Below are 13,068 nucleotides of genomic sequence, written 5' to 3' on the forward strand. Positions count from 1 at the left end.
GTCACACACACAAAATCAGTATTAAAAAAACTAGGGCGCACCTAAAACGTCCAAATCCAAATAAACACGAACTGGAGCTAAATTCAAATATATGGAAATATTGCAGCGTCAAGAACTTTCACAGGAAAAAAAGTTGAGTAATATTCGAGGATTGTTTTCACACACACAAAAAGGTTCGGTGGATGTCCTTCGAGCGCGACACGGTGACGCACCGTTCGATCGACCGCGCGGCCGCGGTTCACGCGCTTGCACAGGATTCCGTATCGTGGCTGTGGTACTAACTAATAAAAGCGCTGCCTAAGTCTAATGTTTACGTGTACTAGTACGGTTTTCTTTTAAGTTTGACCAACCTTATATATAAAACTAAAGTAAGCTCCCACACGCGCACTCATCAATATGCCGCCGCCGCCGTTGCGCATGCCGGCGCCCGCCTGCTCCGGCCAACAATTTCTCGCCCATCACCGCCGTGTCGCCGCCATCCCTGTGCCATGAAGCCGAAGGCTCGCCCGCTCACGTCGTCTGCAGTCCCTCCTCGCGATGCCGCCGCGCTGCCAAGCACGCGAGCAGCTGGTGGAGCCGCGTCTATGCACGCAGCGTACGAAGAGGAGGACGAGCGCGTGCTCCAGCACGCCGGCGAGGAGGAACTAGCGTGTCATTGTCGTCTCCGCCCGCGCGGAGGAGGCGCGCATGGTGGCTGTCGCGGCGGAAGCCGGTCGCGCGCGTCGAGCCCGCAAACCGGGTGCGGACGCGGAATCTACCTTCGAGACCTTGAATGCCACGTGGATCCTGCAATCTGAAGGAGCAATTTGGGTCAGTCGACTCATGTGAGCCGTTTGATGCAACATGGATGGCTAGAAGGGCTTCTTCCACCTCTTCTGCCGTCTTCTTCCTTCGCTCCGTCGAACTTCTTTCACAAATCGACTGACCCAAATTATACTACTAGTACGAACGTATTAAGTACAGTAGGAACACGAAGATACGAGCAGTAGTACCAACTGCAAGAAGAACAGTAGTAAGACATAGTACTAGTACTACTGTACGTACTAAAGAGTTCAAATAACGAGAAAGAACATAAACATAGTTCTGCTGGGGCCTCAGCACAACACACCCTTGAAAATAAACTAAGCAACTAGTCCGCTTGACACTGCAGTAGAACCAGCATGAGCGACGGCACTGCCACCTACTCGGAGTCCGAGTCCACGTCCTCGACTTCGTCCTCGTCCCTCTTCCTCTTCCTCTTCGCCGACGCTTCTTTGCTTGAACCGGACACTGGGCTCTGCTTCTTCATCCAACCCTTGTAGATATTTAAACAAAGGTAGGCATCCATTGCTGCGTACAGGATGTGATCTTCATCTAATGTCTTCGACTCCCATGCATGATGAAACTCGTGATGAGGTTTCTTCAGTTTAGCGTACGAAGGATCAATCATGGCTGCTGCCAGGGTCAGCATTGAAGGTTGAGAGGAGGACACCAGGCTTGCCTTCTGGAGATCGAAGGGCTGGCCTACAACGAGACCTATCCGACGCAGGACATCCCTGTCGTTCTTAAAGCCTACAGTAACGAATTTCACTCTTTTGTCCTTGAGGAAGTTCTTAAAATCCTGGCACTCAACGTCGGCATGGCATATGTGGTAGACCAAGCAAACGTTATGTACGCAAACCTGGATCACGGCGGGCTTCTTCCTCTCTTCGTCCTTTAGATCCTTCTCTCGTCCCAGGACTGTGGTGTACTCAACATCTAGCCCAGCGACCCACTCATCCGTTGAACTGTTGAACATGCGTAGGAAGCGAGCAAGCCATGCTTTCACCGTCTCGGATCCACGTGTGTAGATGACGATGAACTGATCGCCGGTGATGGCTCTAACCTGGTACTCAGCGGCGACCATGGAGATTTGGGAGGCCATGGATTTTGGAGGAGGGTTAGGAGAAGTTGAACTGTTGTACCCCGCAAAAAAACTGGGAGCGAACTAATGTGAAAGGACGGGACGACTGGGAGCGAACTGTTGTAAGGTAGAAGACGGGGACGAGTAGGGCGTGCGAACGGCGTGGGGTTGCTAGCTTGCCCGGTGGATAAACGGTTGCAAGCCCCCAAAGAGTTATCGAGAACTATGTGGGACCCACTAGATGTCATGTCTACTAGACCCATATCGTAGGCCTGACGGTATAGCTTCTGCCTATTCGCACGCCATGCCGGCGCGTGGATGTAACTTCACTTAATTCCGTCAAACGTCGCGCCTCCCACGACCTTCGCCTCCCTCGCGCGGTCGCGCCCTTTGAGACTTCGACCGGCTATAAATGAGCAATTTTTTGCCTTTTTTAGACAAGCAATTTTTTGCCTACTCCGCATGCATGATACTCCCACTGGTCCTTTTTACTCCCGTCAACCGTTTGCAAAGTGTTTGACCAAAAATTTATACTTTTTTAACACCACCTTATATTAATTAACCAGCCACACCAGTACACTCATTCGATACAATATTCACCACACAGGGCGGTACGTTATTTACAAGAATACCATCTAATCTATTGTCAAAGCTATACTTAGCGATTAAGTGTGCCACCTTATTGGCCGAACGGCTAATCTTTGACAATTGAAGATTGTTGATCAACTTCGAGATGCTCAACGCTTTCATCTTCAGGTCACGCATAGCAGACCTGTCATAGTCCCCCGATGCAAGAGACGCTACCACAAAAGCGCAATCAGTCTCTAAAATTACAGGATTATGAAGAGAAATACCTATGTAGAGACCGGCAATGCAAGCCCTAAGCTCCGCTTCCTCCACGCTTTGACAGGCATCAATGAAATCCCACGACCAAATTTATACTAAAAATATCAATATCTACAATACTGATTATAATGAGTATAAGAACTACGTTTTATAATGAGTGTAAAAATATTGATTTGACATTGTGAATGTTGACACATTTTTCTATAAGTCTGGTGAAAGTAGAGGTACATTGACTTCAGACAAAACTTAAATGCACAATGCAGACTAGTTCCTCCGTCCAGGTGCGTGCCATGTCCTATCTTGTCATCACAACAAGGTTAGCTATTAGAGTACCACTACCTCCCTTCTAGTTTAAAGGGCTCGATTCAAAAATTTCACCTACTCTTAGCAAGATAGTAGAGGCGGTGGAATAGTTTTTGAAGTCTGCAAAAGTACTCAACTAGTGTTGTCGTTCTTCACAAAAAAATGTGTTTACCAATGCATGCATGAACACTAGTTACTCTAACCCCCCTCTCTTCTTTAATTCTTTGCCACATCAGCATGTTTGCTATTCCCGTGTGCATGATACCAGCTAAGATACCACCATTATGGCCAGCCTTAATCATCGCATGCAATAATTTAGTGCACCTTGAAATATGAACATGTGTGGGGCGTGTATGTTTTTAATGACTTGAGACTATACCTAGCCCGGCATGCAAGATGACTTATTATGCACCGTTCCCCATACCTGCAGGAAGCCCGTTCGTCTCCAAATCTTTTCCTCTCCATGTGTGGAAACAATATGCCTGCCAAACTCTCCTTCTCCCTCCGGCGGTCCCACCACTCCACCCCGTGTGAAAAAATCTGCATGCATGACTCTCCTCCCCCACGCTCGTCCAATCCGTTGTGACCAGCAATATTTCCACCCCTTCGCTCCCCCGTAATTTACTCCAACAAATATGCCCACGTAGCTGTTACTTAACTGCAGGTGCATTGGGTCACTGACATATGGGCCCAACAGGGGTCTGGCCCACATGTCAGTGACGCAACTGGACCTGCAGTTAAGTCAGTGCAGCTCAGTCCATATCTTACGTAGGTGTGCCATTGCTCGCTATAAATACTGCGCCTCCCACGACATCGCTATCTCCTCCCCCTCACGTTCACGTTCATCGCTATCTCCTCCCCCTCCCTCTCACGTCGACCACCATGGCATCGCCCCTCCCAAGCCCTAGGAGCCCCTCGCTGCACCGCGCGGACGGTCACGCGTCGCCGTTCCGTTCCTCGCCGCCACTAGTCGAGGAGGACGCGTCGGTGTTCCGCTCCTCGCCGCTACGCGACGCGTCGCCGTTCCGTTCCTCGCCGCCACTAGTCGAGGAGGACGCGTCGGCGTTCCGCTCCTCGCCGCGACGCGACGCGTCGCCGTTCCGTTCCTCGCCGCCACTAGTCGAGGAGGACGCGTCGGCGTTCCGCTCCTCGCCGCGACGCGTCGAGGTGGACGCGTCGGCGTTCCCAATCTCGCCAGCACGCGCGCCGGAGGACGCGTCGGCTCCCCGCTACGAGGAGAACGCCGCGCCGCCCGCCGAGCCCCCCAGCCTTGAGGAGCTTTGGAAAGAAATGGATGTCGCCTTGTGGGAGGCTTTGCCTCCAGCAGAGCGCGCCAAAATAGAGGCGGAGAAGAAGGCCGAGGAAGAGAAGCGCACCGCGGAACAAGCTGCCTGGGAGGCCTATGTCGCGTCCGAGAGAGTCAGGCAATTGGCTCTTTGGCAGAAGGCTCGTGCGAGGGCCGTGAGGGTGGCGGAGGACGCCCGTGCCGACGCCCTGAGTGCAGTCGGGCCCAAGCGCCTCATCTACGCTTGGCGGTACGTGGACCGGGTGCACGCTTCCAGCGAGGAGGAGTACCTGTTGGCGCCGGATCACCACACCGGTGAGATCGCGCTCGCCCGCCGGCAAGCCGCCAATCAGCACCTCGCGAGTTGCGAGGCTGAGGAAGAGGCGTTGTGTCGGCGCGCTGGGAAACGGCCGCGCACCAGGGCACTCGTGGCGCGCCGCAAGCGCTCCTGCGAGCGCCGTGGCTTTTAGGAGGAGTATAATTTTTGTTTCGTAAGGCGATCTCATTAGTTTTGGGACGCAAATGATAAATCCCGAACGTTCAGGAATTTTTAGCGTCCTTAATTAAGTATGTAAAAGGGAAAGTTTGGAAACCTTGTGTATTCGTACGCATTTTGCAAGTACGTGCATATAGCACAAACTTTACTATATACTATCGCACTACACGTCTCTCTCGATATATGCTTGCAGACTGTGCTACTCCCTCCGTCCAGGTCAATAAGTCATCTTTGGTTGTGCACCGTGACCAAGAAGGAGGGAAGACTTATACACCTAGACGGAGGGAGTACTACTATTACTTATGTACGTGCAAATGCACGTTTTAACATTACGATGCGGTTTTTGTAAAAGTAGAAAAACAACACTAGTCAAGCTTGTGAAACGATTCAATGCAAAACAAATGCAAAAATGCTCGTTTGATTGTTTACTTTTAGCTTCCTTCTCTGTGGTTATTTCTCTGTCGTACTTTGTACGGAGTATCTCACTGGTTGGAAAGGCATGCAAATTCCCAAACCGCTTCCTACACCCTGTATCGAATTTTTTGCCTAACAAGTTGTGCCGTGCAATTGGAATTCCAACTTGAGTACTACTACTAGTAGGAGTACCAGGGGCCAGTTCTTTTAGGCTTCTAGATTAGTAATCCCATAACTACTACCTCCGTCCTGGTTTATTGGTCCCCATTGTAATCTGTGTCAAATTTTGATCATAAATTTAACTAATGAAATGTTAGTGCATGTCACATGCACTACTCCATCCGTCTAGGTGAGTAAGTCATCTTAGGCTGTGCACCGTGACCAAGGAGGAGGAGAAAACGAGAAACGTTAATGTTTATTTGCTAATTAATAGTATTGCATGCAATGAACTAACCACTGCATGTCGTGTTTGATATCTCAAGTCATTAAAAGCATGCACACTCTTTATCTCTTATTGGTTGATATGTCAAGAAACAAGAAACGAGGTAGAAGTTAATGCACCGCGCCTAAGTGTTTTGGGATTATTTGGTTTTCGTAAGATGACTTACACACCTAGACGGAGGGATTACAATGGTGAGGATAACAGTTAAATCTTTGGTCAAAATTTAGCACAAATTACAATGGTGAGGAATAAACCAGGACGGAGTAGTAGTTTAGAAGCCCAAATAAATGAGTGAGGCGCCTTATTGTTACTCTCCACTGTGACTAGTCTTGTGGGAAAAGCTGGGGAAGCCGCCAAAAGAACTGGCCCTAGGAGTAGTAGCTAGGGATCGAGTGTGCGAGATGAACCGGAGAAAGTAAATGCAGAGAGATGAAATGCAAAAAAGACGGAGGGATGTGATGGTTGCTTGTCCGTTTATTTTACCAGGCCACTTATTACTGGGAGTGGTTGGGTTTTGTGATATGACGGCTTTACTGCCGCGCCACGAGCGGGGTGAGAGGTGAGACTCCCGTGCAGCGCCGCCCTCTACACTTGTACTACATCGGTCGTGGTTTATTAGTCCCCCATTGAATTTGACTGAAGATTTAACTGACAAAATGTTAGTGCATGTCAACAAAAACTATATCGTTGGATTCGTATTTGAACATAGTTTTGAATGATATAATTTTAGGTGACATGCATCAGCATTTATCGTACTATATATAATGTTAGTTCAATTTTTGGTCGTACTAATCTATAGTAGTAAGGTGCCCGTGCGTTGCACCGAAGAGTGAAATGCATTGATCGGGGAGTTGTTTATTTTGACAAAGGATGTGGGGGTCATCTCATGTGTAACGGGTATCGATAGGTTTCTTCGGATATTATTTCATCTCTAGAGCTCACAAACATCCGGGTGAAATAGATAAAAAGGTATCTTTTGCAAACAAAAGCGTTCAACTGTTCAACCTGCATCCAAAACTTGTGAAGAAATAACACTTATTGTGCTTTGCAAGAAATGATCTTTAAGAATTAGTTTTTGAGTATCGATTGTTATACATGTTGGCTACAGATGACATGGCACTTTCTTATAGTCAACAGTTGGCTATACTATTAAGTAATATTAACCATGCCCTTATACACCTAGACGGAGGGATTAAATCAGGATGACTTGCAAGCGGGCAGAGGAGATGTAAGAAATGGTTCATCGTAAGTCTTTCACCAGTACTGTAGTAAAAATTCATACATGGAAGATTCTAGACTAAACCATAAACGGATACACTTTTATTCATGCGCGATACTCCAATAGAGCAAGATCCTGCATGGAAGTCTCCACATGCTTAGACAGCGGATTACATTGAGCGAAGACTAATGATCAACATTTAACTTGATAATGCGTATGTCCAGGTGAACCTCCTTGGAGTCCCCGTGCACCGCGTCGGCGGGTAAAGGATGCCATGGGTTTTCCAAGTCCACATTGGCGGGATAGTCCCAGCTCCCCAGAGTCCAAGTCCGTTCGATGAGGCCGGTGTCGCCGCCCACGCGACCCGGAGGGGTAGTAACACTGACCACACACCCGTACATCGACCTCGTGTCAGTGCCAGCGTCAGTGGCGTCGCCCCTGACGCACATTACAGAGACGGGGCGGCGGCTTGCGCGGGCCTCGCCGGTGCCCACGATCAAGAGGAAGACGCTCTTGTCCTCCTCCGAGACTAGCAGGCGACGGTGATCCTCCAGCGACTCCGGCATGGTGAACGGGTAGCACGTCTCGTACTTGATGTTCTCCGCCAAGGGCCAGCAGTGACCGCTGCACACATCCGTGAGGTGATGCACCATGTCCGCCGGCGAGCCACAAAATGGCATTGGGCACTCATAGCAGTGGACGAAGGGCTCCTTGGAGGCATCGACCAAGCCGTCCATGAAATGGGAGTGGCTATAGGGGACGTTGCGCCAATTGAATATATGAGCAAGTTACTACGAGATTTAATCCGAATAAGCACAAAATAAATCATGATGGCTATAACAGAGATGAAACTAATCATGTGGACTGGCATAGTAGTAGGATACAAAGTAGAAACATGAATTCTACCACGATTTTGAACAGGAAGGACAAAAACACATACGGTGCAACGGGAGCAGCGCCGTTGGCGTTGAGGTTGTCGCCCATGTCCAAACACCACATAGACACGATCTTTGAGCACGGTTCGTAGTCGTTCCACCCTCGGGCATTGAAGTTTGTAACTATTTTAGATTAGAATATACTACTCCTCCGGTGCTAGTAGTAGAGCAGAGTCCTACTCTACTACTCTACTCAAGCAAGTTAGGGCATAGCACTGTAGGGACTACCAGTACTGTGATCACTCAAGCAAGTTGTCTGGCATCGACATGACCCTACGCTGCTGGTATGTGTCTCGTAAGTCAAGCGGCGTGATGTAGTCATCATCACCTGTCCACTTCCCACAGCACATATTCGCCTCTCCATCTTTCTCCGCACATAATCTTGTCCAATCTTCCATCCCCGCTAAGGCGCCTCCCCCCTCGTCCGAAACCCAAGCACTAACAATGGCAGAACCGAGCAGCGTCCGCCGAAAGAGTGGCTGGAATTCGCTCCCCACAGAGGTAATCAAGCTCATTGTTTCGCGTGTGGACAATCTCAGTACCATGCCGCTCGCCGCGTGCTCGTCGGGGCTGTACCGTTTACTCAAAGCCCTCAGGCCGGAGCTTTTTAAGCCAGCTCCTTGCTTGTTGATGCCGCCTGATCTTCAGAAACGGCATGTCACACAGCATAACGATCGTAGGGTGGCGAGCATCAACCCCCTTGACTGCTATCCGATCCCCATTAGCCTCAACTACATTAACGGTATGTACTGGGTCAGCATGAACACATCTTGGATGGTGCTTGTCGACGGTCGCGGCAGCTGGATGCTCGTGGAGGTCTACACCCGGCGATTGATCCCCCTTCCTTCCATTAACACTGCACTGCTTTGGCACCGCGACCCAGAATACTCGGAATCTTACAGTAGCCAACATGATACCAAGTTTGATTTGCTCAAGGTTGTAATCTTCCAAGTGCCCACAAGATCTGCGAATTATAAAGACTTCAGGCTAATTGCTTTCTTCAACCGCGGTCTCGCCTATCTGACAGGTCACTGCGGTAAGTGGATAAATCCGCACGTCCATCGCAGGATCATACATCCTCCATGGTTCTCTGATGCCATTGAACACAAGGGCTTCATTTATGCTGTCGACTCCTTCTATGGCTGGACGTATTGCTGGCCTACTCCAGTCATCGCTACAAACGGCTATTACAACAATATGTTACTTTCCTATGATATCATGATGGCTTGCTGAAAAAATATTCATGCTCATAACATGTTGTTCTTAAGATTGACTAAATCAAGAGCTCTTTTTTATTTGACTCCAACTTAATATGATGTTGTAGGCCGCCTGGTGTCCCTACCCTTCCTAATCCCAGAACCTTTCAAAGAAAAGCGGCATGGCAGCTGCAGGTGGTTCCTGGCTCGATCAGACGACGGCGAAAAATTGATGATCGTTCGCACGTGCCGGATGTGTTGTTTCGAGGAATACAATCACAGTCACTGCAAGGTCTTTGAGCAGGATCCCAGCTTCTCTGGGCCTTCAGAATTTTTGACCGGAGGCTGGTAAGTAGCCTTGGTACACGCTCTCTGTTTGTCGGACTGAATTATCCGATTAACCAGGAGATAACCGACAGCAAGGATCATGATGGCAGCGCGGTTTCGTTCATTAGGCAAAACTGTGTGTACATAGCGTACCATGCGTCTCTGTATGCACCATACCCTGATATGTGCCACCACGCTCTGCAGCCCAAAGTAGGAGAGAGGGTTGCAAGTATCAGACTTCGACCTGCTGGCTGGAGTTTCCCCCGTCAGGCACCCATCTGGTTCAAGCCGTCAGCCAATCTCCACAGCTTAATAAATAGTAACGTCTAACTGAGCCAGTTAGTTAGATGCGTACACTTGGTGTAGTAGGATCTTTATTTAGTTTGATGCATACACTTGTTCTTTTTTGGTAGCCCTTTTGTAATGATGGCTGATGTTTGGTTTGGAAGAGAGAGTTGCGTCTTCACTCTTCTGGCCTGCTTACTGCTTGTGTTGCACCCCCATCCCTGGTTGCTGCTGCTGTTTTCAATGTACAATCAGTAGTATATTTCGTCTATTGGTTGAATAGATGTGTTGTTAGAATGACAAACACAATATTTTAGAAGTCGTTGCACGGTTCGATCCTTTAGTGCCCCGTACCATATGTAGCGCATACTATTTTTTGTACGGAACACATTTTCCACTTGTTGATAACATGCAACCCACTAATGAAGGCCCAATAGAGTAGCCCATAATTAACTGGAATAGAGGCTCTCACATGAATCCGGCCCAGGTACATGCTCATGGCCCCCTAAACATAAATAAGTAAATAAATAAATAAATAAATGAAGCTAAATGCTCATGCACCAGTTCTTTGGGAAAATAGGTAGCCAAGTATTTCTTTTTGAAGAATACCCAAGCTAGGCCTATTTGTTTTCTCCGAATTACCGGGTTGCAAATCTTTCAAGACGAGGAGGGATGCATTTCGGCCTGGCTTAAGAGTATGGTCAATGTCTGTTAAAAGTAATATCAAAAGGGGTTGAAAATTCCAAAAAATGTATAGCAAATGGGATATGAGTTTCTTTTTTTTGTTCTTCACTGATATCTTATACGTATTTCATTGGATTTAACATGACATAGTACTAATTTATTTTTAAATTTGTTTTATTATGGCTATTAATTTTTGGATTAAGAATATTTCGTTCCCCAGCAAAAATTTGCGAATTTTCAAAATTTCCCACATATTTAGTTAATTTTTTTAACCCTGGTACTGACCAGAAAATGGCCAGCAATTCTAAAAATGGAAAACAGGTTGCAATAAATTCCATATGAATTAGAAAATGAGTAAAAATTATAAAAGTAATAGCAAATGGGTTGTATACGCCACAGATTTCGAGGCTGACTTGTTTACGCAAGGCTTTGTCAGTGAACACACGATTCTAGCAGCAGTGACTGTTGGATGTCCATCCAACGGCCGATGTGCTTCTTCAATCTCTGATCTTCCTGCTCCAGCCGCCTAAACTAGCGCCGGCGGGACTCGCTGCTCCCTCCTCTTGTGGCCCGCTGTGATGCCGCGCAGGCTTCCCCGGCTCACCCTACTCCCTCTACTGGTCTGGCCGCACGCAATCAACTGCCTCCTTATTACGCGAAAAAATGATTCCTCCGACTGACATCTAGGGCGCACCGGTTGGGAGGCTGACCTGTGGGCCTACTAAGTTGACGCATACGCAGGGCTTGTCAACTTAGTCAACAAACAATTCTAGCAGCAGTAACCATTGGATTTGAATCGAAAGGTCCTGCTTCTTCTTCAATCGCTGCTCTTCTTGCACCAGCCGCCCAAACCAGCGCCGGGGAGACCGCCTGCTCCTGCCTCCAGTGGCCGGCTGTGCTGCCGTTGAGGCCTCATCGCCCCCTACTACTCCCAGCGCTAGCCAGGCCCTGCGGCGACGACAGCCTCACACCGTAGCCAAACCAGTGAACCCTCGTACTCCTCTCCGCGTGGGCATCCACTGCCGCGTCTTCCCCGGCTCCGCGTCGTCCCCTTCCTAGGCCTCGCCGTCGTCCACTGCCTTGGTGCTCTCGGCGCGACGTGGTCAACATGGTCAACGACATTCCATCGGAAGAGTACTATACGTGGAAAGGCTGACAGCTGGGTCCACGGCCACAGCCCAGTTTTTTGTGATTTGCCAAGTAAGTCGCTTTGTCAGGCCTGTTGGGCTACAAATCTTTCAAGACAAGGAGAGCTTTCATTCGGCTGGCCGAGAAAATGGCCCATCAGTAATGAGAAATGGGCTGTACATTTTTAAAACACATCAAACTGGCAATTAGTTTCAAATATCTTTTTTTCATTTCGAGATTTTAAATTACATTAATTTTTATGCGTGGACGATTTGTTGGATTTTATATTGATATACATTTATATTTAAAATCAGTTTGAATGTGAGTCGAAATTTCGGTATTAAAAACAGTTCGGACCACACCGAAATATGCAAAATTTCGTATAATTTTTTAACCATGGCCATAATATGGGCTGTAATGCTAACAAAAAGGATATGGGCTCCAAAAAAACCTTTATAATTAGCAAATGGGCTGTAAATTATTAGAAATAATGGCAGATGGGTTGTATGCTGTTTTCCACAGATTCGAGGCTTTCCTAAAAAAAAGGTTGACGCACAAGCAGTGACTATTGGATGGCCATCCAACGGCCGTCGTGCTTCTTTAATCTCTGCTCTTCCTGCTCCAGCCGCTCAAACAAGCGTCGGCGGGACTGCCTGCTCCCTCCTCCCCATGGTCGGCTCTGTTGCCGCGCAGGCCTCACCGCCCCACCGTACTCCCATCGCTGGCCTAGCCATCCCTCTACTTACCCACACCTGCTATTATTCTCCGGCGACGGCAGACGAACCAGTAAACCATCGTACAGTCGTACTCCCCTCCGCGTGGAAAACAACTACCGAGTCTTCCCTGCCTCCGTGTCGTTCCCTTCCTAGGCCTTGCCGTCGTCCACCGCCCTGGTGCTCTCGGCGTGGCCTGGTCAACGTGGTCAACGACCGACATGCATTTGAAGTGGACTGTACGTGGAGAGGCCGACAGCTGGGTCCACGGCCGCATGCAAGGAAATGCCTCCTTATTACGCGCAAAATAATGATTCCTCCACTTGACATCAGGGACCCACCAAAGGGCCTCTGTATTTTGCGAAAAAACGTTATCGCCGCTGACAGCTCGGACCCACAAGTTATATCTTCGCATGCAATGAAGTGCCTCCTTATTACGCACAAAAAAATGAATACTCCCCCTGTTAGCTGGGACCCAGTATAGTGGCAGGATGACTTGTGGGCCTACTAAGTTGACGGGGACGGAGGGCTTTGTTAACTTAGTCAATATGCACGATTCTAGCTCCAGTGACCATACGATGTCCATCCAACGGCCGTAGTGCTTCTTCAACCTCTGGTCTTCTTGCTCCAGCCGCCCAAACCAGCGCCGGTCATGCCTCATGCTCCTGCCTCCCGTGGCCGGCTGCGATGCGGCGGAGGCCTCACCGCCCACTACTACTCCCACCGCTGGCCAGGCCATCCCTCTACTCACCCACACCCCCTGTTATTTTGCGGCGACGACAGCCTCACACCGCAACGAACCAGTGAACACTCATACTCCTCTACGCATGGGCATCCACTGCCGCGTCTTCCCCGGCTCCGCCTCGTCCCCTTCCTAGGCCTCACCGTCATCCACCGCCCTGGTGCTCTCGGC

This window comes from Triticum aestivum, chromosome 5A (assembly GCF_018294505.1).
Source record: "Triticum aestivum cultivar Chinese Spring chromosome 5A, IWGSC CS RefSeq v2.1, whole genome shotgun sequence".
In the NCBI taxonomy this organism is placed as follows: domain Eukaryota; kingdom Viridiplantae; phylum Streptophyta; class Magnoliopsida; order Poales; family Poaceae; genus Triticum; species Triticum aestivum.